The sequence below is a fragment of the Tamandua tetradactyla genome, chromosome 6, assembly GCF_023851605.1.
Source record: "Tamandua tetradactyla isolate mTamTet1 chromosome 6, mTamTet1.pri, whole genome shotgun sequence".
Taxonomy (NCBI): domain Eukaryota; kingdom Metazoa; phylum Chordata; class Mammalia; order Pilosa; family Myrmecophagidae; genus Tamandua; species Tamandua tetradactyla.
In genome coordinates this window covers 95,569,398-95,597,272 of record NC_135332.1, presented here as the reverse complement: position 1 = coordinate 95,597,272, position 27,875 = coordinate 95,569,398, and positions in this window count along the sequence as shown.

The window sequence follows — 27,875 nt, the reverse complement described above, 5'->3', positions numbered from 1 at the left end:
GTTGCAGTAGTGAGTTGTAAGCTGCGACAGAAACACCAGGAAAAAATGTTTGTTGCTCAAAGCCAGCAGTTCTGTGGGTTCTTTATTGATTTTTATGGTAATGGCTATGGCAGGCATTTAATTTATATATTTAATTATTTTTAAGTGAAAATATTTTAACCACGTTGTACCTGGCAATTCTTTGTGGACTTCATTGCCCATTTTTCTATGTATTAATAGAGATTCATAAAAATTGGGGGGTATGGTTATGATGTTTTTTTGGTCCATCTTGAGGTGCATATTGCTTCTATGTTGGACATATCTATTGTCATAAGAGGATATCAGTGCTACCCTAGATGGACTCATTTAAGAAACATGGTTCCACATTTAGTCAGCAACAAGGTTTAGCTATTTTTCAAGTCCTTAACAAGCAATAAAAATCCTGAACCCGTTGAAGCCCAAACTGACAGAAATTAAATTTACGGAGGTGTTACTGAAGGATTTGCATTATACCCCTTAACTTAGAATTAGATTACATAACCTTAGATTCAGCCAGATCAGTGGTGAAACTATCCAGCTGAACTCCACCATACATGTTTCTTAGGAACACATATTGCTTAAAAGTTTGCTTTAGGCTGGGCTCCATTCTAGGTGCTTAGGATGTGTGATGAGCAAAACTACAAAGTCTCTACCTTTATGGAGCCTGAACTCTGCTGCAGCGAGACAGACTGTAAATAATAAAAGTAATAAACAAGAGAATTACGGAGTACATTAGAAGATGATCAATATTATGGATAAAAAGAAAGAGGGGGGCAGGTAAGGCAAGCCCAGATGACTGAGGGTGTGTGAAAGGCGGTTTGCCTTAAAGAGGAGAGTCAGTATAGGTATCCTAGGGAAGGTGAGATTTGAGCAAAGACTTGAGGGAAGCAGGAGGATTGGCCGTGTGGTTCCTGGGAGAAGAATGTGCTAGGTAAAAGATACCGGTAGAGCAGAAACTCTGTGGTGGGATAAGTCTGGTGTGTCCAAGAAAGAGTCCACTGTGGGAGGAAAGAAGGGCAGAGAGGTAATTGGGAACAGACCGCGTGACACCTTATAGGTCATTACAAGAGTTTTCACGCTTTCTCTGTGCAAAGTGGACAACCATTGTAGGTTTCAGCAGATGTATTCCAACTTCTGTTGGGAAGCCAATGGAGGTTTGAGGGGAAAGGGTAAGCTTAAAGAGATCTTTCACAGTATGTTGCATCTCTAAGTGGAAGATGTTGGTTTCTGAATGCTGGGTAATATTAGATATCGACAGAGTGGAATCTAGATATGTTCTAAAGGTAAAGTCAGTGCGATCTCCTGAGGTATTAAAGGCGGAATGTGAGAGAAACAGTAGATTAAAGGCTCACTGCTAGGTTTTTAGTTTTTGTTGTTGTTGTTGTTGTTGTTGTTGTTTTAACAACTAGGAGGAAGGAGTTGCCATACCTCAGTACAGGAAAAGCTGGTGGTGAAGCTGGTTTGAGGCAAGGGGCAAAGACCTTGAACTCAGTTTTGGACAGATTGATTAAATGTATATCAGACATCCTAGTGGAGATGCCAGACAGACAGTTGATATGAGTCTGTAGTGCAGAAAGAGGGTTTCAATTGGAGAGATATGATTAGAAGTTATAGGTATATAGGTAGTATTAAACCTGTGACATCACTGTGGAATTAGGATAGAACATAAAGAATACCAAGGAACATTTGCCTGAGACATTCTATACTTAAGAATTGGGGAAAGTAGGAGGAATCAGCAAAGGAGTCTGAGAAGAACTCACCTGAAATCAAGAAGAAAATAAGAGCATATGATGTCCTGAAAGCTAAGTGAAGTGAGCATTATTAAGGAGAAGAGTGATAACTGCCAAATGCTGCTCACGGGTCAAGTGAGATGAGAACTGAGAACAGATCATTGGCTCAGTGTCAAGATTCTTGGTGACCTTGGAAAGAGCATTTTCATGAAGTAACAAGGACCTAATGCTGGTGGAATTCAAAAAGAATTGAAGAGGGATGTAAAACATGGGGTATAGAAAGCGAATCTGAAAGGTTTTGAATCAAAGAGGAACAAAAAATAGGTGGTTAATTGCAGTGAAAGGGGGTCAAGAGAAGTTTTTGTTTGTTTGTTTTGATTTTGGTTTTAAGATGGGAGGAATAGTAGCATATTTAAATGCTGTGGGGAATAAGCAGTGGAGAAAAAGGTAATGAGAGAGAAAGAGAGAGAAGTGGTGTTCTTCAATAAGTAAGGTGAAATAGGATCAAGTTCACAGCAAGAAGTGATTTAGGGTTATAGAGAGTCTGTCTGTGTCAACAGGTGGGAAGGAAGGGTTTGTGAATAGAGATGCATGCAACTGAATGGAAGTAGTGGTGGGAGTCTCTAAAGGCTCGCTCTGGTTTGCTTGAATTTTCTCAGTGAGGTAGAAAGCAAGGTCCACAGCCAAGAATGAGGAGGGAAAGAAGGCATTAGAGGATTGAGGAGGAAGATAAAGGCTAGAACTGTGTTGTCCAGGAGTATAGAGACTACATATTTTAGGAAACTGTAGCATAACATTTGCTGAGCAGCAAAGAGATTTATATTCTTGAACTTAACACGAGCCGAGCCATCCTGGTTGTGTGTTTTTCTTTAGCCATGCTCAATCGCATGGGTGCAGGCATGGTAAGAATAGAAATGGATTCGTGGGGGTGGTTTTGCCAAATAAGTGCAGCATAGTGAAGGAAAGACAGAGAGCTGGAAGTTAGGGCATATATAAAGAAAGAATTAATACCTGACCATGGAACTTAAGTCAGAAAAAGCAGAGAATGAAGATATCAAGGCCACGAAGGATAAGGAAAGGCAAGAATTCCCAGTGGGGTAGGTGGGCTGTTGGGTGAGGGTACTGCAGGAGGTGTCAGCGGGTAGTGATCATCTAGTGGGATTCATGATAAGTCTGTTGGCTTTGGCTGGGAGGGAGTTCCTGAGGCTGGGGAAATAACAAGATCATTGAGACAGAAGATGTAACAAATGGAGAAGCCAGGAGGTGGAAAATATTTCTACGCAAATACTGAAGTTACAAAAAATTAGACAGGGTAGGTGGTGGTGGTTATAATGACAGAGCGTCAGGAACTGAAATCTTCAGGAAATGCATTGAAGTTGATAGATGGCAGGAGCTTTGGAAGGTATTGTGTGATGTAGTCTAATGGCATGAAATTCAAAAATGTGGGTTTGTGATCTGAAGGTTGCAAAGAGAAGAGCAAGAAAACACCTGTTTGCCTTCTAGGCCAAATCAGCTCTACAATCCCTTCCACTCCTTCCCAAGCACGCAGACCCTTCCTTGGTGCTCAGTAATGAAAGACACATGGGTGAAATATGGGCACAGAACTGAAAACTGCGCACCTAGTACCTTCTAGCTTCATCCCTGAGGTTCCTCTGCAGAGCCCCACGGTTCTAAAACTATGGAGTTTTAAAGAAGCAGTGCTATAAAACTTCCATGGTGTTCTTTCTTATTCTTTTAAGTTTTTATTTTTAAAAATCAAATAGATGCTGTACAATAAGCATTCATGTACCCATCACCCAGCTTCATAACTGTAAATATTTTATATATTTTATTTCATCTGTTGCCTCTCATTTTGTTTAATGTTAGAGAATTTTGAAGCATATCATGTCTTTTTACTCAACACGCTTCAATATGTATCTCAAGAAAAGGACATTTTCTATGCTATTGTCACACCTAATATCAACAATAATTTCCTAATAGCATCTCATATCTTGGTATCTTTTCAATTGTATACCATATGCATGATTTGATACAGCTTTGATATCGTTATTGTACTTGGAAGCCTATTGGCTTGAGTGAATTGTCAACAATGATTTTGCATTCAACAAAAACCAATTGGTTGATTTTCATAAACTAGTCAATTTTAACTAATATTTATTGGCCTCCTTCTATATGACAGAAACTACTGTTAGCACTTTTATGAGGGTTAGCTTATCAAATTCTCACAATATTATGGAGTAGATGCTATTGTTACTTCATTTTACCTAGGAAACTAAGAGCTCAAAACCTCATCACATCTAATACAGTTGTTGACAGTCCCTAACTGTTCAGGGTCCATTCTTGGCTCTACACATACCAGCTGCATGACCCTAAATGAGAAGTTTATTATAGAATTCGATCTTCTTTTCTGAAATAAGATAGACATATGAGCTAGAACCCACTGCTAGAACGCAATCCTAGAACATAGACTGTTCTAAGGATTCAACAAGTTATTATATATATATAAAACAGTCACATTAGTGTTGGCTCTTGATGTTCTCAGTTTTTAGGATTTTAATCCAGTTTTGTCTGACACCAGACCCCAAGTGTCTTAATTGTCAGACTGCTATGACAAACACCGCACAATGGCTGGTTTACAAAATGGGAATTTATTGGCTTATGGTTTCAGAGGTTGGAAGACTTGCTTCCTCCCAAGATCAGTATTTGTCCTTGGGCTCCTTGGCTTTCCCATCCCATGGCGATGTCCTCTCCTTTTTCTTCCACATTCCGCTGACTTTGGTTTCCAGCTCCTCTCCATGGGTTTCTCTTTATAAGACCTCCAGTAATCAGGTTAAGATCCACCCTGCTTCAATTGACCACACTTTTGCTAACAATACGATATTCAAAAGGCCCTGTTTAAAAGGGGTTCACACGCACAGAATGGGATTAAGAGTAAAAACATGTTCTTTCAGGGGATGCATAATTCAATCTACCATACCGACCATGAACTCTAGTATAAAAGTCCAATACATCTTGTAAAGTAAGACGAAGAAGCACCTTCCCCCTTTTAGATGAGACTGGACCAGATAGCTTAGTTAATTATGAAAAACTCAGTCTGTGATCTATAAAGGTAGAAAACTAGGGTCTGTGGTCATGTACAATGTCTCAGCAACCCCAGCAGGAGGGGCATTTGCCAGCATGCCACAGCACCTAAGGGGAAGGAGTCTGCAGACAAAGAAGAGCCCCATTCCTGCGGGTTCAGCCAACTGCAGAGGAAAAACTGGAGATAACTCCATAGGCCCCAGATAAAGGTCACGAGAGGAGGCCACTTGCTGCTAGGCACAGGATTATGTTAATAATTCTAAATTCTAATCCCATTACTGGTAATACTTCTAGTAAAATTGTCTAAAGGAAAGCTCCAAAACAATCTGTGCATGCATGGATGTGTGGCTCCTTCCAGAAGACAGCAGTCTGACCCCTGGGGGATATCACTGTCCTGCAGAAATGGCCATTCTGCAATTTCTCCTCTAGGCAGCTCCAGCTCTTGGGATCTGGAAGGAAACACACACACACACACACACACACATAAACAGACATACACACATAAATAGACACACACACAGTGTAAATATACCATTCTTTTATCAATGATCTGAGAAAATTTTCTCATTGGACCTTTTCCTCAGCCCTTGTGTCCATCTCTGAACTTAATCTACCTTGGAATCTCATTTTACATCATCTTGCCATCACTGCCATCACTGACCTTCCCCCAAGCCCCCTCCTTGAATTGCAACGGTTCTTGTCATTTCTTAGAACAATCACAAATTTGAAATCAAAGTGATGTTGATTTCTTGGTTTTCCTTAGAAGGAAGACTAAGTCTTCCTTCTGATTTAGTTTTCATTGAACGTTAGTGTTAATAGATATCTACACTGTGTGTGCATGCTTGTGTTTATTTGTGAAAAGCGGGTAGCATCTGAGAACTGCATTGTTCTGACTAGATAAATAGTCTTCTTTTAGCAAATAATGACAGATTATATTCTAAGTGAATACAGAGAAATCCTCTAGAATAGGATTCAGACAATTGTCTAAATAAACCAAGGAACATTTTTCATGAACATCATAAGGATGAATTTCACCCTTGAGCTGGGATGGTGACTATTTTTTAGTATCTCACCTTCAACGTCCACACATTTAAAGAAAAAGGTCATTCATATCTAGTTTAATTCATGTTATAGGAATAGATTCAATACAGTTATAATTTCTATCTCTGGCCAAGTTCCCTTCAGTATTATTTCTTTCCCTTTTGCAACATTTTATATGTTAAACTGGAGATGAACCGAATTCCATATTGTTGGCCATATGTATTAGTTATAGATTTGGCATCTTAACAGAATTATTAAAAAGCAGTGACTTAAACAAGATACAAATGTATTTCTCTCTCAGTTAATTGTCTAAGCATAAGCATTCTAGGGCTGCTCTATGACATCAGGGTTTTACCCTCATCAACATAATAAAGGATCACTTCCCACTTCATCCACTTTCCAATCAGCAGGAAGGAAGATAAATGGAAAGAAAAGAGGGTTCCCCTTTCCTTCACTCAGAAATAGGACATTCCACTTCCACTCGCCTCCCTTTGACAGTAACTGAGGGAAAAGACCACACCCAATTGGAAGGAAGCCTGGAGGAAATAGGTCTTTATTCTGGTAAATCATGTATCTGGCTAAAATCCTAGGCCCCTAATACTATTTAAAAAAAAGAGGGACAATCTGTGGGACAATTAGCCATTTAAGAGAACTACAATTCCTTTCCTTTAGATTTTGATAGATATTAATATTAAATATCCGCTTCTTTTACTATCTTTGGGAGAGATGGCTTGAGATCACCAGACTCTGTTCTCCCATTTCTTGGTGAACAGTTGTAGCTCGGGCATGACTGCCCAGCAAAGGAGGGCACCAGGCATGGCCATGTGACTATTTATTGCCAGTGGGACAGAATGCAGGTTGAAAAGAAGCCGTCTCCTACTAGGCTGTAAAAGTGGGTGTGCAACCCTCCAGATTCTTTTTCTCTTCGTGTGGTCTGAATGCAGGTAATGTAGGATCAGTAGGAAAGCCTGGATCCCTGAAGCACCAAGAACTCTTCTGTGAACTGCTCATGAGGAAACAAAATGTGCCTATTTGAGCATCATACATTTTGGGGTCAATTGGTTAAAACCACTTTAGCTTACCTTAACTAATAGACTGCCTTCATTTTAGGCCCTCATTTGCTGTTGCTTCTTGCAGTCATTGTGTTGTGGAACTAAATGATCCACAGGAAACACCAGAATTTTGATTTCTAAGCAGCTGGTGAACATTTTTGGGATGTAACATTTCTCCAAATTTTGTTGTTATTCACAAATTCTCCATTTGTTTGTGAATTTTGTTCTCTGTCAAAACATTTAAGACTATTTTCCATCTTTTAGAAATTGAACAGCAGTTTTTCTGACACTGGTTTTCTGATGATAAATAGTTTTTTGCCTTCTATTTTTGGGTGTTGGGGATGCTTAATGAAAAAAAAAAGTACGAATGTGCACTGGCAGGCAAGAATTCCATATAACACTTGCTAGAATATTTCCCATGAAAGTTTGGCATCAGAACTTATTCTTAGAGAACAGATACAGTGGATCTAGGAAACCAAATTTAAATTCATGGTAGAATATGTGACCTGAGAAATTACAAGTTAAAAAAAGAGACATTATTTTAACATTAAACTTCTAAGTGAAAAAAATGTAATTCTGCCAAAATATTCCTTAAAATATCCTGTCAATAAACTCTACGTAGCTACTATGGTATACAAAAGGCAAGCAAAATGTTTCCAAGGTCAAGAAACTGCATTCAGGGCTTCCTCTCTCCAGATCTGATTTCTCAGTCGAATTTGGATCATAGACTGGGGAAAATGGAAGGGAATAGGTAACTAATGGCAAAGCACCACATTTTAGTGATCATTCTACTCCCCCACCCCACATACACACAAGACTACTGGTTTGGTAAGATTCATTCAACATGCTAATTAATTTCTTCCAGGATTTATGTTTGAAAGATGGTCTAGGAGAGGAGGCTAAACACTAATTGGTCTGTGGGTTGTATGGTCTTAAGTCATTGCCTGTTTTTTGGTGTATTCTTCTTAGTTGGATTCTTTAATATTTGGGCCAATTAAAATTAAGGTAATGTTGTTCACAACTTAGTAAGAAATTTGCAGTCTACATCAATGACCTTCATATGTTTATGCCTTTTGATCTGGTAGCAGTTTCTATTTCTTTATATCTATCCTAAGGTTATTTTAACTTTTTAATTAATCAGTTTTTCCAACTAATATTTATTGAGGCCTACTATTTTTTGGTACTTTTCTAGGTCTTGAGTATATGGTAAAGTGAAAGATACAAAACCCTGTCCTTATAGAGTTTACATTTTAATGATAAGAAGATCAAACACATAAACAAATAGAATAAATAATATGAGGGAATATTAAATTCAGTGAAGAAAACCAAAGCTGATTATGGAAGCAATCAGTGGTGAAAAGGGTGGGGGGTATAATTTACATAACTTCAATGAGGTGGGTAGGTAGGAAATGGGTAGCAGGAAAAGTCCAGATTGCTGGAGCTGGACACGAAGTTGAAAAGAAAGATGGGGTCAGGCCTTGTAAGGTCTTCTGGGTCAAGAAAAGGACAGCAGATACTGCTCTGTGTGTGAGAAGTGTCTGAAGAGTTTTGAGGAAGAGAGAAACATGATAGGATTTGTGTACTAAAAAGATTCGTCTGTTTGCTACAGGGAGAAGCTTTTATGTGAGGGGTGGCAGTGAAACAAGGAGCCCAGTTAGGGGAATTATTCCAATACTCCAGGTCAGAAAGGGAGGAGTTTTGGATGGGGTGTTAGGAGATGGGATGTAGGGTCATGGGATGGTTCCTCAGGTGAGCTGTGAACTAGCATCCTGAGCACAGGACCCAAATGCAATTGAGGGTCTGCAGTCAGCCTGCCTGGGTTCAAAACCCACCTCCACCTCTCAGTAGCAGCGTAATTTTGGTTGAATCATTTAGCCTCTTTGAGTCTCATGTACTTCACCTTTGTTGTGGAAATAGTTCCTTCAATGGCTGAACTGTGGACAATTCCTTCAACGGCTGATATGATGTCTAAATAAAATAATCCCATGAAACACACTCAAACTGTGCTTGGCATTTAATAAGTATTATATAGTCACAAACTTTTACCTTAATTGATCTGTTACAGTATATTCATGAAAATAATCTAATGAATCAAATGCTTTTTGTTCTCAAGTTTCTGCCCTTTAAGATAATCACTCACTATGAGGAAAGTTGCTGTTTTATACTGTTTTGAATGCTTTTTAGTCATGTAATTTTGAGGAGAAACATTTTTGCCAGGAATATCTCCATCACCTTCACTTCTGTTTTAGGAGATTCCCAGCTCATTACTCAATTCTTCGTTTTTATCCTAAGGAGATATAAAACAAACCCACCAATTTTGGTCTGGCTCACAGTGAGTGAGTGGGAATAGCCAAGTTGTAGAATCCTGGCCTAAGTTGCTTAGCCTTGCTGAAATTAGAATTTTATCTGCAAATAAGTAAGATGATGGTCATTTAGAAGAAATTACTAGAAGTGCAAATATTCCAAAGCATTTCATAAATGTTGGGTTTTATTTGGTTATGTTTGTTTTCTATTGTCATATTTTTTCTGCATTTTCATAAAGAAAATGTTTGAAGGAAATATCTATGGGAACAAATTACACAAGGAAAAACATACCATGTCAGCCACTTCCTGGGTCGGGGTGACACTGCTTTGTAATAATTATCCTAATCACCAGAATAACTGCACAATCTCAACCAGGAAGAGATTGCTAAACTCACTCAACAGCCAACAGGTATTTTAGTCATACCACTAAAATGAGTGAAAAATAAATGTTAGTGTCAGTAGATTTGGTCATAAGGAAAACAGAATATTTGAAATGTCTTAAATTCCTCCACATAAATCAATGTGATTTCTTTCAAATGGTATCTGAAGAACTTAGGCACACAATTAGCATTATCATGTTTTTATACTGCAGTTATGTACTGATTGTGCATACCCATTTGAATGCAAGCAGTCCTGGGTAAGAGAGGGATATAAGAAGTAGTGGAATGTGGCGCAAAGGACATACTTATCTTCGGGTTAGGTTCCAACTCACCCAGGAACCCGAGTTCTCCTTCCAGAGCTGGTCTTGTGAAATCTTTGATTTCCTCACTAGAATGTCCTTTTTCAGTAAGAGCCAAACTACTAGAGAATAAAAAGAAAGATGAGCGAACACCACTGTATTAGTTTCCCAGCTGCTAAAATAAATACCATACAGTGGGTTGGCTTTATTGACTCATGGCTTTAAGGCTGGGAGAAGTTCAAAATCAGGTGTCAGCATGTGGAAGCTTTCTTCCTGAAGAATGTGGCATTCTGAGGTTAGCTGCCAGCAGTTATAGGGATTCCTAGCTTTCTGTCTCCTCTATCTTCTGTGTTCCATTGATATCAAGCTTCTACTCCTCCCCATGGTTTTCCCTCACTATTATCGAATTTCCTCTGCTTATAAAGGACTCCAGTGATCTTGATTAAGAACCGCCCATTTTCAGTTGGGTCACACCTTAACTAAAATAGCATCTCTAAAAGGTCCTGTTTAAAATGGGTCCACACCCACAAGAACAGATAAAAATTAAGAATGTGTTTTTCTGGGTCTTATCATCTGTACATGATAAGACTGATCACAGTCATTGTGTTGGTTCATTTTATGTGTCAGCTTGGCTAAGATATGGGTTCGGTTGTTTGGTTAAACTCTGGCCTACTTATTGCTCTGGAGGCACTAGCAGATGGGATTAGCATCTACAGTCAGATGACTTTAAGTAAAGGCGATTACTCTCCCTAATGTAAGTGGATCTCATTGAACCATTTGGAAGTATTAAGAGAGAGAATTGAGGGCTCCAGAGATCAGAAAGAATTCTGCCTCAGGACTGCACCTTTTACTCCTTTCTGCATTTCCAGCCTAAGGAATTTGGATAATAGATTTCAGCACCACTCTTTTTGCCAGAATTTCCAGCTTCAGTCTGCGTATGGAATTTGCATTTGCCATCCCCACAATTATGTGAGCCAATTCCTTATACAAAGGTTGGCCCAGTTTCTCTGGAAAACCCTTACTAATAGAGTTAGCAAATAAATAAGATGTACATGTATAAAGAGACCATGTAATGGAAAGGGGTCAATAAAGCTTTGCTCAGACATTCTTTTACTAGCTAGTGAAGAAGTAGAATATTGTTTGAAACAACAGTTTAAAGACTGTTTCACATGGTTGGATATTCTATAATGTCTGGAAAACACCACACAGTGGTAATAATGCGATGGGGACACTACAAAAAGAAAATGCTCTTCATTAATGCCACCACACTTCTCAAGTTATGAGATCTTCAGAATTATGTTGTGAAGAGGATGTATATTTGCCTCTTAGTTGCCCCCAAACATTGGTGTACTTTGTTAAGAACTTTGGAGTTAGAGTAAGAAGCATGAAAAAAAGATGATCCAGGAAAATCAGCAAAGTGTACATGGAATTTGGAGAACACTTTGGTCAAAGGATTTAATTCTTTTTGCAGTATGCTGTGCTCATGTCGCAGTACTACCACATCGTGACAATTTAAGGACTCGAGTTTCTTGGGTACTTCCACGGTTGTGGAGGTGGTGAGGAGAATGTAACTCTATGGATTGTGAATATATTTATATCACTTTGAAAAAAAGTGCATGATAGTTATAAAAGATCTGAAATGATAGAAAAAGGATACAAATACACACATCCACCTTTGTATTTAGAGTGAATAATGATGTAATCCTAGAGAACAGAGCTGAAACTGAGTAAGGGCAGACCTTAATACGACATGGCTGGAGTCCTCATAAGCAAAGGAAATTAGGCACAAAAAGAAAAGCATTGGGGAGCAGCCAGAAACTGTGCATCAGCAGAACCCAGAAGAGAAAGGAAAAGACACTACTGTGTGCATTCCCATGTGACAGAAAAGCCAAAGAACCCCAAAGATTGCCGACCAGCCATGAGATACAGACACTGGGAGGGAACAAGGCTAGAAGACTTGAGACAAGTCTTCTAGCCTCTGATCCTGTGAGCCAATAAATTCCTGCTGTTACACCAACCCATTGCATGATATTAGTTTTATCAGCCCAGAAAGCTAATACAATAACTGATCACATACAAATTTTTTTTTACCATTTAACAGGTTCAGCATGAAGCAGTGACATTTAAAAGACTAAAAGGAAACAGTTGGGGAGATATCCCTAAATAACCCAAAGATGGGCTAATTGTCCAGAAGTATATAAAAAAATTCCAAATGTCTACACTATTACTAACAGAACCTCTAAAGACATGAAGTAAAAGATGGCAGAATGTAAAAGTGATATGAACAAATCTAATCTTTCTGGGAGACTTCAATACAACTCTTTAGTAAACTGTTAGGGTTTGCCAGAGGTGAAGGTTGCCGAATATTTGGATCTAGAAGCTGTGGCAGATTGAATCATGGACCCAACAACAAATGTATTCTTAATCTTAATTCCTGTTCCTGTGAGGATGAGCCCATTTATAATCAAGATACTTTGAAGATGTGAACTCATTTATGAATAGGATCTTATACGATTCCATTTGGTTGTGGCCCAAAATGGATGAGGTTGGTATAACTAGAGGCCTGATAAAGTGAAGTCAGAGAAACCCAGGAGGGAACCAAGGACAGGACCATGTGATGGAGGCAGAGATGAAGCCAAGGAATCCCAAGTATTGTGGCAAGCCAGCACAGAAAACTACAGATTTCAGGGAGAAAGCATGGCCTTGCCAGTGGACTTCTAGATTCCCAAACCATGACAAAATAAATTCTTGCTGTTAAACTAGCCAGCATGTGGCATTTGTCAGAGCAGCCCTGGCTGGCTAAGACAGGTACCAAAGGACATCACGTGTAAGAAGTCTAAACAGTAGGGGTATCATATGCCAAATACTTTTAAGTTTGAATAATTAATAATTAAATAGCCATCAGTCGAGGATTGCTAATATTCTCAGCAATGTACGAGGGAGGGCACTAACAAATTTTATTAGCAGAAATTCATGGAGAAAGTTTGTTCTATAATAATATCTAATAAGAATTGAACTCTTATTATGTGTACTAGTCATTGCTCTAAATATTAACTCATTTAATTCTCACAACAATCCTATGTTTGTAGGAACTGGTACCTAATTTTATAGTCAAGCAAACATAAGCACACAGAAGATAAATTTGGGCAATGGCAAAAATTGCTGGAAACAGAGTTTGAACAGTAGTTAATTGGCACTTCTCGGTTGCATTTGGTCTCTGGTAAGAGTGTTCAATGAGCCTGAATTTATCCACTTTAAAAATATGGCAGCTTACGTCACTTCTATTTTTGCAATATACCTTCCCATACCAATAAGGGGGCTAATTAAAACAATGCCTGAGAGTGATGTCACATATCATGCAAGAGTGACCATGAATGCAGCTATCAACAGACATCAATTGGGAAAATATTCCAAGTTCATCCTCACTCTCAATCAAATTGCATGAAAATGAAAACCGATTTTATATTTTCCCTCTTTTAAGAAGTTAAAAAGCTGGGTGGAGTTTTCAAACTCCTGAACCAGCATATTTTTTAAAAATCCAGGCTCAAAGTATCAAAAATATAGATATATCAATAATTAACATAAGATTGAGGCAAAACCAATGGAAAAAATCTTTGTAACATATTGGACTTAATCCTGAACAGAAAAATAATTGAGGTGTGAAAGCAACAAATGTTTGGAATTGTAGAGATGAATATAGAGATCTGATCCTTCATCAGTTGAAATGATAACTAATAAATCAAATCCACAAATAAAATCCTACCTCTCAGCAGGATCCCAAATACCAGCTTTCTTCAACAACTAAATAATTTATTCCTGAAGATGTTAACTCTTTCTGCCTCTTTGAGCCTCCTTAGTATTTTTCAGCATAGTTTAGCTGTGATGCAAATGATCAAGATTTGAAAACAAGTGAAAAAAATTTTTAAAAAGGAATAGAAATGTGCAAAGTAATTCATATTGCTTTATGAATTATAGAGAAGTCTCAAAAACATGAACAAAAGGACTTACTTAAATGTCATCCCATTTAAATGGTAGATTCTCCATGACATTTTTCAGTTTATTGGCACTGAGTGAACTAATTGACACAGTACCTTGTTTTGAATGTCCTTCCTCCCTTCTCCCACTCTCAGCCATCTTCCATGCCTTCCATATGTGTGGATCAATCTGTTGATTTAACTAATACTTTCACATCCCCCTCCAAGACTCTTGTGAATCATCTTGGACTCCTTGATATGAGCAAAAATTAGAAACCTTATTGATCTTATGTTGTCTTTTTATATAGGTATTTCCCTCCTCCATTCCTTGCTTCTTCTTTAACTATTAAAGGTAGATTAATTTCAAGAGCATTGTGGCCAGGGATAATTGATTCTATATGCAAATAGAGGACATTGCATAGATTTCAAAATATTGCAATATAGCATTTTTGGGGAAAATATACTAATGTGGAATATACTGAAACCCAGACCTAATAAAAGATATCACAATCTTATATAGAATAGGGGTTTTTGTTTCAATGATATTTAGTGATAACAGAAAACTCACAAATGCTTTACAATTTTTCCTTTTGAGATCCTCATGTGATTTAAGAAGAAAACACATTTCAGCAAGCCTGGCAGTCACTCAAATTTGTGTGCTCTAAGTTTAGAACCAAACTCAATCTGCCCCCTTTTTAAGTTCTGTTCTGTGCTGGCAAAACACCACTTGTTTGTTAGGGGAGAGTAGGAAGGCTTTGTAAAGCTCATAAAACTTACTGGACACTAAATAACCCCTCAACAATTATATCATTCTCAGCTTACGTAAAATTGAATTAAACACATATGGGTGACATTTTCCTTATAGCACATGGGTATAAAATAAATAGAAAAAATACTTAGCACCACTTATTTGGGGTTTATCCAAACTCAGTAATGCCTGAAATTTGTCAAAGTTTACTTGATTTTTCCAAGATGCTATAGGATTTCCCTAGCTCTTATTGCTATTTCCCTATCATCACCTCCTTTTATATTATGAGAAAATGTTTGTTTTAGGTATAATCATTTTCTTTGCAGTATCCGAAATCCAAATATTGCAATATTGTGTTAAGATGCAAAGGCTGAAATGTGAAAACATGTACGGTAGTCTATTTATATTTAATTATATAGAATGAATGCACAGCATTCTTAAAAATATTTTAAACATATACATCTACATAAAAAGAAGTCCAACCTAAGTATTTCGTATAAAATTTCATTTTAAGTTATTTTGCCTACTGACTCTGAAATCTGATAGGTGAATCTACACCTGTGTGTAATATGCTAAAGAAATAGATAGGGCTTGGGTTATGGGCACTGGCACAAAGAAGTAAGTTGTGTCTCTGAAACTGTTTCCTTAACTAAAGAAGGAGGAAGTTGGACTTGATAATATTTAAATTCAATTTTTGTTCTAATTTTACGTGAGTCGGTGATTTCAGCTAGATGTATGGAAATCACTTCTGATTCTATGGTTTACAATGTGCATTTTAACTAGATTTTATTCTCTATTTGTTACTACGTCTATTCTTACCTCAAATGACTGTAAGCAGATGACGGATTTACCAGGTACTCTACAGCATTCCCTGTTCTCTGAAAACCTTTCAGATTATTTACCGTGTACCTTTATCAACCTGAATGTGTAGTGGCCAAATCTAATTATAGTAATCAAAATATGAGTCAGTAGGAGACCTAGGCATTTTAGCAGCAACTTCTCCATGTCTTCAGGGTTGTGACATTATATAACATAATAGTTTTGTACATAATCTCTGAAGTCAGACTGTCTGACTTAAAACACTGGCTCTGCCACTTTCTGGCGTCTTGATCTTGGGCAAAGTCATTTGATCTCTCTGGGCCTCAATTTCTTATTTGTGAAAAGAAGGTAAGCTAATTCATTGGATGGCTCTGAAGAATAAGTGAGCTTGTACCCAGTCTGCTTAGAATCACACCTGGCACATCATACGTTTCAGCAGATGCTGGCTAATCCCCGTTAGGATGTGAGCCCTGTACCGGCAGGAGACAGCAGTGACCGCTGTGCTGCAGTTCCCTGCGCCCTATCTCTTCTGTACTCTTTTCTGAAATCATCCACAATGTGGACATCCAGCCATGGGTCCGGTTCTATCCACATTCCCCAAGATGGCTGCTTCTTGGCCATCCTTAGGCAGGGGAGCACTCAGTTAGGGGGAGGGAGCTGGTAGTAAGCGACACGGGCACTGGAGGTGGGCACGCAGCCTTTAGATAGGAAGATTCCATGGGCTCTGGCACCCTAGCATGGTTCAGAGGGGAGGGCACTGGCGTGAGTGGGGATGTCCCTTTGGCTCTGTGGACTTCTTGGTGGGGTTGATGGGAACAGGGGGAGGTGAGGGGCACAGCCTGAGAAAAGCCAAGTCCTTTTCAAGTCTAAGTGTGGGCTGGGATGTCCATTCAAGGCCCCTCACAGTGTGGGAGGGAACCCAGATGCCAGGGGAAGGGGCAGGTCTGTGCTCTGGGATCCCCCTAGGGCTCTGAGGAAACCAAAACTTCTCACTTTGAACATGACCTTCTAGACATGTATGTGATTTATCAATAAAATTGTATGTGATTTATCAATAATGCTTCTAGGCATGTATGTAGGCATATTTCTCAGTGTAAGAGAGGGAAACATGTTTTTGTCTGTTTGTTTGTTGCACGGGAGGCACCAGGAATCGAAGCTGGATCTCGGGCTTGGCAGGTGAGAACTCTGCCACTGAGCCACCGTGGCCCGCCATGGAACATGTTTTAATGAACAGTCTTTGAACTTGATTTACAACTTTTAGACATGTAGAGCCCAGAGAGACTGTATTTGTACTCTGGCCCCTGTACTGCACATACTAAAGTGGGATGTCTAGAGGTGCAGGTTGGCTGCTGCAACGTTTGACACTGTGGACCCCTCTTTCTTACTGTACTTCTTCACTAGGCATCTGAGACACAACACTCTTGAGTTCCCTCCCACTTCACTGGTAGCACCTTCCTGCTTCCTTTGCTTCTTCCTCCTCTTCTTCATCAGTAATGTTGGAAGCATCTGGGACTCAGGCCTTGGTTCCTTCTCTTTCCTAGTTATGCTCACATTGTCTGGTTTTCAGCTCCACCTCCTCTTCAGACCTTCTGGCATCTTGATGCTGCCTGCTCTCTCTGTGCACCTGCTTCATCTCAGGTAAGGGCAGGCCATCCTTCCAGGAACTCAGACTTAAATACCCACCCTTGGCTTTCCCCTTCTCTCACCTACTGCGCCCTGTCACTGGGGAAATCATCTTTGCCCTGCCTTCAAAATGCTGCATGCTGGATCTGACCCCTCCCCTGTCCTCCACAGCTGACTCCAGTCCAGGTTGTTGTCCCAACTCATCGGGGGCTGTCCTGCCTCCCAGGGGGCTTCCAGGCTCCACCCTTGCCTGCTACACCTCAAGCAATTATTGTAGAATGAAAGTCAAATCGTGTCACTTTTCTCCATAAAAGCTTCTAATGGTCTGCTTCTTTTAGACTAAAAGCTAAAGTCTTCCAGGGATTAAGGGGTAAGCCCAAACACAATTCTGGCCAAGGAAAACCAAGTGTATGATAATTATTCAAACTTTTGGGAGGATAGATCATTTTCCACATGCTAGTCTCGGGGCTGAGAGAGTGGAAGCCTCTATTTGGAGGAAGCATGCTTGTGCCCAAGAGCAAGAGAGAGCCCTGAGGAGAGGGCTGGGAAACAGAGAGAAGGCGCCTGGATTTTGCTGCTGCACTGTGGGCTGCTAAATAAGGCTGTGTGGCTTAAAGCAGATTAAGTTGTACAGGATTATGTCATTTTATTGTGCTTTGCTTTTTTTGCGCTTCTCAGATACTGTATTTTTTACACACGGAAGATTTGTGGCAACCCTGCATCAAGCAAATCTTCAGTGCCGTTTTTCCAACAGACTGTGCTCACTTTGTGTCTTTGTGTCACATTTTGATAATTCTCACAATACTTCAAACTTTTTCATTATTCTATATCTGTTATGGTGATCTGTGGTCAATTGTGTTTGACGTTAGTATTGTAATTACTTTGAGGTACCATGAGCCATATCCATAAAATACAGTGAACTTAATTGATAAATGTGTGTGTTCTGACTGCTCCACTGGCCCACCATTCCTATCTCGCTCCCTCTCCTCCAGCCTCCCTGTTCCCTAAGAGACAAGTAATAATGATTAAGCTTAGTGAGGAAGGCCTGTCAAAAGCAAAATAGGCCAAAAGCTAGGTCTCTTGTGCAATCAGTTAGCTAAATTGTGAATGTAAAGGAAAATTTCTTGAAAGCAATTTGAAGTGTACTTCAGTGAATACATGAATGATAAGAAAGCAAAATGGCCTTATTGCTGACATTAGAAAATTTTAGTGATCTGGATGGAAGATCAAACCAGCTACAACATTCCCTTAAGCAACAGCCTAATCCAGAGCAAAATCCCTAACTTTTCAATTCTGTGAAACCTGAGAGAGGTGAAAAAACTGCAGAAGAAAAGTTTGAAGCTAGCAGAGGTTGGTCTCTGAGGTTTAAGGAAAGAAGTCATTTCTATAACTTGAAAGTTCAATGTGAAGCAGCAAGTGCTAACGTAGAAGTTGCAGCAAATTATCCAGATAATCTAGCTAAGATCTCTGATGAAGGTGGCTACATGGAACACAAATTTTCAATGTAAATGAGGTAGCTTTATCCTAGAAGAAGATGCCATCTGGGACTCTCATAGCTAGAGAGGAGAAGTCAGTGCCTAGCTTCAAAACTTCAAAGGACAGGTTGACTCTCTTGTTAGGGGCTAATGCAACTGGTGACTTTAAGTTGAAGTTGATTCTCATTTACTATTTCTAAAATCCTAGGGTCCTTAAGAATGATGCTAAAATGATGCTAAATCTACTCTGCTTGTGCACTATAAATGGAACAACAAAGCCTAAATGACGACACATCTGTTTACAGCAGAGTTTACTGAATATTCTAAGCCCATTGTTGAGATCTGCTGCACTGAAAAAAGATCCTTTTCAAAGTATTCCTGCTTAGTGATGATGCACCTGGTAACCCAAGAGCTCTAATGGAGATGTACAAGATGTATGTTGTTTTCATGATTGCTAACACAATATCCATTCTGCAGCCCATGGATCAAGGAACTATTTCAACTTTCAATCTTCATTATTTAAGAAATACATTTTGTAGGACTGTAGTTGCCATAGAAAGGGATTCTTCTGATGGATCTGGTCAAAGTAAATTGAAAACTTTCTTGAAAGGACCCAACATTTTAGATACCATTAAGAACGCTTGTGATTCACGGGAGGTGGTCAAAGTACAAACATTAGCAGGAGTTTGGAAGAAGTTGATTCCAACCCTCCTGGATAACTTTAGAGGTTCAAGACTTCAATGGGGGAAGTAACTGCAGATGGGGTGGAAATAGCAAGAGAACAAGCATTGGAAGTAGAGCTTGAAGATGTGATTGAATTGCTGCAATCTCATGTTAAAACTTGAATGGATGAAGAGTTGCTTCTTATGAATGAGCCAAGAAGATGGCTCTTGAGATGGCATCTACTCCTAGTAAAGATGCTGTGAACATTGTTGAAATGGCATCAAAGGATTTAGAATATCATATAAACTTAGTTGATAAAGCAGTGACAGGATTTGAAAGGACTGACTCCAATTTGGAAAGAAGTTCTACTGTGGGTAAAATGCTATCAAACAGCATCACATGTTACAGAGATACCTTTCATGAAACAAAGAGTAAATCGATGTGGCAAACTTCACTGTTGTCTTATTTTAAGAAATGGCCACTGCCATCCCAGCCTTCAGCAACCACCACTCTGATCAGCCAACAGCCATCAACAGCTAGGCAAGACCCTCCACCAGCAAAGAGATTACCACCTGTTGAAATCTCAAGTAATGGTCAGCGTATTTTAGCAATAAAGTATTTTCAAATTAAGGTATGTACATTGTATTTTTTAGACATAATGCCATTGCACATTTAATAGACTATGATATGGTATAAGCATAACTTTTATATGCTCTGGAAAACAACAAAAAATTGCATGACTCACTTTATTGCGATATTTGCTTTCTTGTGGTCTGCAACTGAACCTGCAGTATGTACAGGTAAGCTGTATGTTTCCTATTTCCTGCAAACAAAGGCCTTAACTAAAGCAGGAGTTAAGGAAGAGGCAGAAATTGATATTCATTGAGCATTTCCTTTTCGTTAGGCATGTTGCTAGGTGTTTTAGACTAATTATCTTATTATATTTAATCCTTTCTTCTCTTATTTATTTACAGTTCTAGTCCATTTCCCTTACCTTATAATTATCTCTCATTCTTCTGTGGCAAGTGGTTTAAAGCACCTGATCAAAACTCTTATTTCCATTAAAATACATTTAGTTTGCCTCCTATTAATATTTGTGTAAATAGTTTTACCATATTAATTCCTACTTGCTCATACATTTCTTTGTATGCATGTGTGTTTCTATTTAGACCAGAAACCTTCTGGCAGCAAAGAAAATACCTTCTATTTCTTTATCTCCTCTCAGCATCTAGTACCATTATTTGCTGTACCCAGTGGACTTTCTATAAGTAGTACTTATAGCATTTTTTTTTTTTGCAACAGGGTACCATATTATTCCTGATGCCTTCAAAATAACTCATTTACCATAAGTCAGCTAAGAAAGATTATGCTAATTTTATACTTTTAGAAATTTGGACAAAACGGGTAAAGTACCAGGTACATCACAAATTTCTCAGTAAATATTATTGCTATTACTATCCAAGTACTCTCTCGTCTTACCATGACCTTTAGTCTTTTAGTGTATAATTCTGTCTTAGAGTTTGACCACTTATGAATGTATCTTATTCCCTTGATCCTATAACAAACCTCTTGAGGTCAAGTCATTTATTCTGTGTATCTTTGTGGGTATACCATGTGAAATGATATAGAAAGAAGATGAGTTTGGGATCAGTTTAGGCTGAATGGATCCTGAGTCCACCAGAATTTTTGTGATATCATAGCTTAGTTATTTCCCCTTACACTGAGCTTCAATTTGTCCATCTATTAAGCTGTATAGTAGTCCCATAACTTGCAAAATATCTGTGGGGAGGAAATGTTACATAGCTGGTTGCTCAGCAAGGAATACTTCTCCCACAATTGCCTGTAACATCTTCCCCAGTCCAGAACTTTGTTTGTGTTAGTAAACGCAGCTTGAAAACACACTAGGTTAATTTGTGGAGATCCCATAGCATGGGGACCATATCTGGCTCACATTAGTATCTCCACTACTGGCCACGATGCCTGGCAGGAGGTAGGTGCTGCTGAATCCTTGTTGATCCAAATCTCTTACGTAGGTATGCCTACCTTCTCCTGGGAAACCTTCCTAGGCTTGTCTAAAGGCTTCATTCAGCTGCCACTGTTACTCTCAGTTAGTCATGAAAATTCGATAGTAGATGTGCATACAGATTTGTGAAAGAACAAGTAGCGTGGACCTTTAAAACTCTGAAAACTCTCTGGGTTTCATGAAGCTACTTATGCTTATTAAAAATAATCCACCCAGTTGAAGATGTTGATTTATCTTTGTGCCCACTGTGTTGTTTGTGTAGTGAAGAAATCTATCATCACAGAGCGTGCAAGTAATTCGATGCCTGAAGAAACCCGGCAAAATCCAGTGCAGACTGACCCTGCCTCCATTGTGTCTCCATTACATCTTACTCCTGAAGAGTCACTCAAACAGACATGGAGAGCCAGACCAAAGCGGATGAAAGCACAAAGAAGCAGGGCAGGTGCTCTGCTTGGCCTCAGAACTTGCCAAATCGACGATGCTTTGCATTTCTGGCTCTTTCATCTACCTGTTTCCGACTCCGGGAGCTCTGCAGGGTTGGATTCTTCATAGAAGCCAGACATGCATTGTTTTTTTCTGAATTTCCATTGCAGCTACTTGCATGCATTTTTTTTGATCCCTATAAAATTGATGCCAGTGGCTTACATATGTTTACACCAATGACTGAATCACTCTTCTCAGATTTAGTCACTGTGTAATATGAAAATCATTTGTTCTATCTAACCTTTATATTCTAGATTTCTAATTGGTTATTCTTTGTTGTGATCCACCCAAAAGACATGCTATTTGGCCTTGAAATCCATTGATACTAGACTGATGAAGTTTTAATTTGAAGTTAGAAGAAGTGGGCAGCAAAATCTTCACTCACTTTCATATATATATAAATAATAGCGTAAATATTTTAAATATTTGATGAGCATATTAACTTTTTTTTAACATCTTTTTCCCCTCCCCCACCTTTGAAGTGGTGGGAATTGAATTAATTCCACTTCACAGGGCCATTTAGGCATGTATTTGCTTTCAGAATTACACAGGAGCTATGTGAAAACAATGTCAAAGGTAGAAACTAGAAAAGATTTCCTGATGTCACAGCAGTTCTAATATATCTCCATTTCACTGATTCAATAAATATTCATTGTTCCTACAAGGTAAAGCACACTGTATGAGAAAAAGATCATATGCAATTAGTCCTTGTCTTCAAGGACTCAATATTCCCATTATTATAATCTATATATTTTATATATCTGTATTACAAAAGGTATTATCTAATATAGGAATATATTGTGTTATTTATATTTTCATATAATTTTCAATCTATTAATAATAACATGGTAGTGAGTGTTAAGTGATGTATAGAAAAAACTACTGTTAGATGTTGCATTGCATCTCCCAAAGAGATAGATACATTGATGTTCTAATCCTCAGTGCCTTGTGAACATGACCTGGTTTGGAGATAGGGCCATTGCAGATTGAAAATCATATGGATTAAAATGGGGTCATAATGGAGTAGGCTGGACCTTTCACCAATATGAATGTTGCCCTGATAAGAAGGGAGGAAGAGACACAGACCCAGAGGAGAGGCTATGTGAAAGCAGAAGAGGCAGTGAGGGGAGTGATGCATCCACAAGCCATTGAATGCCAAGGATTGCCAGCAAACACCAAAACCTTAAGAGGCAAGGAAGGATCGTCCCCTATAGGTTTCAGAGGGAGCATGGCCCCTCTGACTTCCTGATTTCTAACCTAAGCAACCAGGAGTCAATACATCTCCATTTCTTTAAGTCACTCAGTTTGCTGTAGTTTGTTACAGCAGCCCTAGGAAACCAATACAAGAATAACAAAACCTGCAAGATAAGCCAAATGTACTTGAGAGATTCAGTGGAGGCAGTACTTTTAATTGATTGTAGAAGGCTTTATGGAGGAGGTGTCCCTGGAAAGGGGAGTTCATTGCTTCCTTATCTCATCAGGAGCTGACAAACTCAAAAGTGGTACTGAGCTGTTCTGAAATTATGTGTTTCATACCAAATAATGCCTCAGAAAATGAATATATATTTGACATCCATTTGTTTAATAAACGTTATTGAATAATCTACTAGGAGTTACGGCAAATTTCCTGTTTTGAAGACACTCACATTTCTTGCTGGGGTGGGCAGCAGTAAAAAAAAGAAATAGATAAGATATCAGGTAATGACAGGGAAGGGTTGTGATGAAAATTCAACAGAGTGATGAAAGAGAAGGCCACGTCATCACTGCCTTCTGCCATCCCATGCGGACACATATACAGCTGTACTCCATTTAATACTTGGTAAGGAAAGTTCCAAGACTTCAGAAATGCCTATGTTGGGCTTTCCAAATGAAGGGTGATCGCACCTCAATGAATGTATGAATAACCAAAGTGTGGTGTAGATACAATGAACTGTCATTCACTCTAGAAAGGAATGAAGTACTGGCGCATGCTGCAACTTGATTGTGCTCCGTGTCACATTAAAATAGATATTGAACAGTTGATGGAGGTGTGTGCCCACTGATGTTTGGTACTGAGCCCTGATTCTCCAGCTATGAGGGTTTCTAATCTCTAAAGCTGACCCTGCATGTTGCACCTGGAATATTACTAGACTAGCTGTTCTCAAGGTCAAACACAACCCAGAAGTTGTTTTCCCAAGGTTGGCAGAAAACTCTCTGATGCAGTGATTCACTCTGTTCCTTTGTCCCTGAGAGATTACAGTGATGGGAAACCTAATGAGAGCTTCTAACAGAATAAGCTATTTTTCAAACACTTGATAATTTATTGAGTAAAAGCCTAAATAAATTTTTTTAAAAATACACACTTCTGGTTTTCTACCTTCAGAGAACTTGAGGAATACTTTCTCTTTGCCCCTCCAGATCCATTCTGCATCCTGCCCCCACTCTGATCCTCTGTACCCACCCAGTCTGCCCTGCCCCCATTTTGCCCAATCTGCCTGCCATCTGCCTTCTTCCCCTACTCTCTCCCTGCTCTCACTATGACCGCCTCTCCCACACTGCCCTCCCCGTGCTTTCCTTTGACTTCAGGTGGGTACTGTGTTTGGGGGGCCTTGCAGGAGACCAGAGAGCAGGAAGGTAGCGAGGTTGGTGCATTTCTCCCCCAAATACCCCTTCCAAGTTGTCTTGGGGACAGGATGTACCACTCTCCACACCTGTAACTCCTTTCAGGGGCTTCCCCACACAGCTACAACCCTTCTCCCCAACTCCACACTAGCTCTAAAATTACAGCATTCCTTCTCGATTCCTCTACCCTGCTTACACCCTTGTAGACTCTTCATTTAGCACTCCTCTAATTACCTAGTCTGAGTACACCATCTGCTTCCCACCAGGACCCTGACTGATACACAGAAAAAGTAGATTAGTGACTTGAGCTACTCGTTTATGCTAGAAATCAGAAATTTATTTTGCTTTGGTTTCTATAAGTCAGATGGTCTGCAAACACTTAGCATTCTGCTTTTATTTTTCCTCTCAGAAAACAGTTAGCTATGTAAGAAAAGGTTATAATTTATTTTAAAATTCACGCTCCTGTATTATGGGGTCATAGCTTAATTTTAGATGGTTTATTGGGATGACTCAAACTCTATGAAAAATACATTTGAGTAAGTTGTATTTGTAAAAATCGGAGGAATACATTCACATATTTTATTGATTAGCTGGGAGAAGAAAAGACCCAAAATAAAAGTGATTAATCAAGATAGAAATGCACTTCTCACTCATGTGAAAGTTAGTATACTGGCAGTCCAGGACAAATGTGGCGGCTTTGTTCCACAAAGCCTTGAGGGCCACAGGTCTCTAGCATTTTTCCAACAGGAGGAAGGATAAGACTCAAATAGAATAGCGCAATAATGCATGCCACCTGTTTTTAACAAAGATGACCAATAGCTGCCTGTGACACTTCTGCTTTAGTCTGACTCTCCAAAGTGAGGTCTCATGGTCTTACCTAGTTGCAAGCAGGCTGAGAAATAGTCTTTATTTTGACAATCACATGATTTACTAATAGTATAGACTAAAGGTTGAAAAATTATTTCTATAAAAGGCCAGATATGGTAAATATTTTAGGCTTTTCAGTACACATAATTCTCTGCTTCTCCTTCTTCTCTTCCTTCTTTATCCTCAACTCTTCCTCTCTCTTCTCCTCTTATCCTGCCTTTTACTTCTTCTCTACCTCTCCTTTTCCTCCTTCTTTTGCCACTTCTCCTCCTCCTCCTCCTTCTACTACTACTTCCTCTTCCAGCCTTATAAATATATATTTTTAAAAAGTGTTCTTAACTCATGAGGCATTTAAAAATGAGCCATGACCAAGATTTGGCTCACGAACTGTAGCATGCTGACCTCTACTATAGAAGAAGGGGACATTAAACATTGGGGAATAATTAGAAATCTGTAATTTGTAGGATAGGCTAACTGTTGTAATAGCTCAGAAATTCCATTGGCCTAACACAATAAAAGCTTCTATCTCACTCACACCGTCCAGTGTGGGTTGGTGGAGAATGTGAGTAAAGAGGGCTGCTCTGCCCCAGAAAGTCATTCAGGAACCCAGGTTCCTCCCCTCTTGCTGGCCCTTCTCCTTTAGGTTGTGGAGTCCATTCTACTTGGCCAGCACAGACAGAGGGTGGAGAGGGCCACCTTTTCTTACCTGTTGATCTAGTCACATTCCTCCTATCCTTCACCTCCTTAGGTAAGGGGCCTGAATTCAAGACCTCTCTTGATTTAAGGTGCTAGAAAATATAGTCGATTTAGGTACCCAGGATAAAGAGAAGAACATAATCATTAACATACGTAGAAGCAAAATAGTAGAGAAAAGCTAATCATGAAAAGCAACCATCTCTTAAGTCCACCCTTGTCTTGCTTCTCTGAGGTACCATCTTGTATTCCTTTTGCTTTTTATTCTTTTAATCACTTTCATGGTTTTAGATAATACGGTTGACTTTGGGCAAGTTACTTAAGCTCATTGTGCCTCACTTCCGCCATCTATAAAATGAGGAAAACATTGGTGTCCACACTGTATTTTTCAAAACTCTAAATCAATCCCTATAAAGAACTTAGAATCGTGCCTGACACACTGAAATGCACAGTGATTGTTATTGTAATAAGGCTGTCCAGTGCAGGGGTTAATTATACAGGTTGCAAAACCAGATGGGGTGGGTTTGAATCTAAGGTCCACCATTTCAACAGATGCATTTCCATGGGAAAATGATTTAACAACTGTGTGCTCCAGTTCTTTATCTATTTCCTAGGGTGGTTGTAGAAGTAAATGTGTCAGTGCATACAAGTCACACACACTAGTGCTCAGAACATAGTGAGCAGTCATTAAGGGCTGGCTAATTGTTATTACACTATATGCTATCTATTACTTTTAGAAAATATTTATTGAATCCCCATCCAGAAAGATGAGGAGTGATCACCTTTATTCCTATCCCTCTCTTCTCTCTTCTCCTCCCAAAGCTTAATATACTAATATTTTTAGTTCTTTTGGTTACCTTTGGAATTTCAGATGATGCACTTAGACTGCTCTTTCTGTTCCATCATTTTTTTTGCCATTTTCCACTGACTCTCTCCTTTATAAAGACATGTACCTCTTCCCTTCCCTCTGCTTTTCCTCTCTTCCGTGACTTGCTTCCCATCAGTTGAGACTCTCAGAATGTTGAGGCTGTACGTGGTTACTTTTCACATTGCAATCACAACCAAGTCTTTCTTGAATTGTTTATAGACTAACCATACAATCTAAAAAGGAATAAACATTATTTATGTCACTATAACCGTGTAAATAATGACATATTCCAGGCCAAGGGGCAGTGCCCCAGGATGCCCTACCTCCACGTGCCCAAAGCTGTGATTCCCAGGTTACTTTGAGAAGCCTGTTTCCAGCATCAAGGCCAAATGACTTTTATTTTCTTACATGCCATTTTGTCTTAAAATTAAAACACAGTTCATTTGCCTTTTTTTTGGACCTTAGCATTTTTCTATACTTTTTGACTATTTCAGAATTCCTGTTTGCCTTTTGCCTCACCTTATTCCATTTATTCTCCATTTAGTCTCTTTTTTACTACCAAGGTTGCTCTTTCTCCCCATCCTTTTTCTTAAAATCATGCTATTCATTCTATTTAGTCCTTCTTCATCTCTTCTCACCCTGGAAAACTTGCATTAATTAGTGTTGTGTTGTATATTTGTTATAATTCATGGGAGAACATTCTTATACTTGTATTATTGACTATAATCCTTCATCTATAATAGGGTTCACTCTGTTGTATGTTCCTATGTTTTATCCTTCAATTTTTATTCTAGTAACATATATATATATGCTAAAATTACCCTCTTAAACAAATTGACCTATACAGTTCAGTGCTGTTAACTGCATTCGCAATAATGTGCTACTATTGCCACCATCCATTTCCAAACCTTTGCCATCAGCCTAAATAGAAAATCTGAATGAGTTTTGGTCAACTCCTCATTCCCAAACCCTAATTTATTTCCTGATGACCTATCTTCTAGGCTCTAACTCCATGAGTTTGCCAATTATAATTAGCTCAGAAGATTGAAATCATACCATATCTGTCCTTTTGTTTCCGGCTTATTTCACTTAACATAATAGCCTCAAGATTCATCCATGTTGTCACGTACATC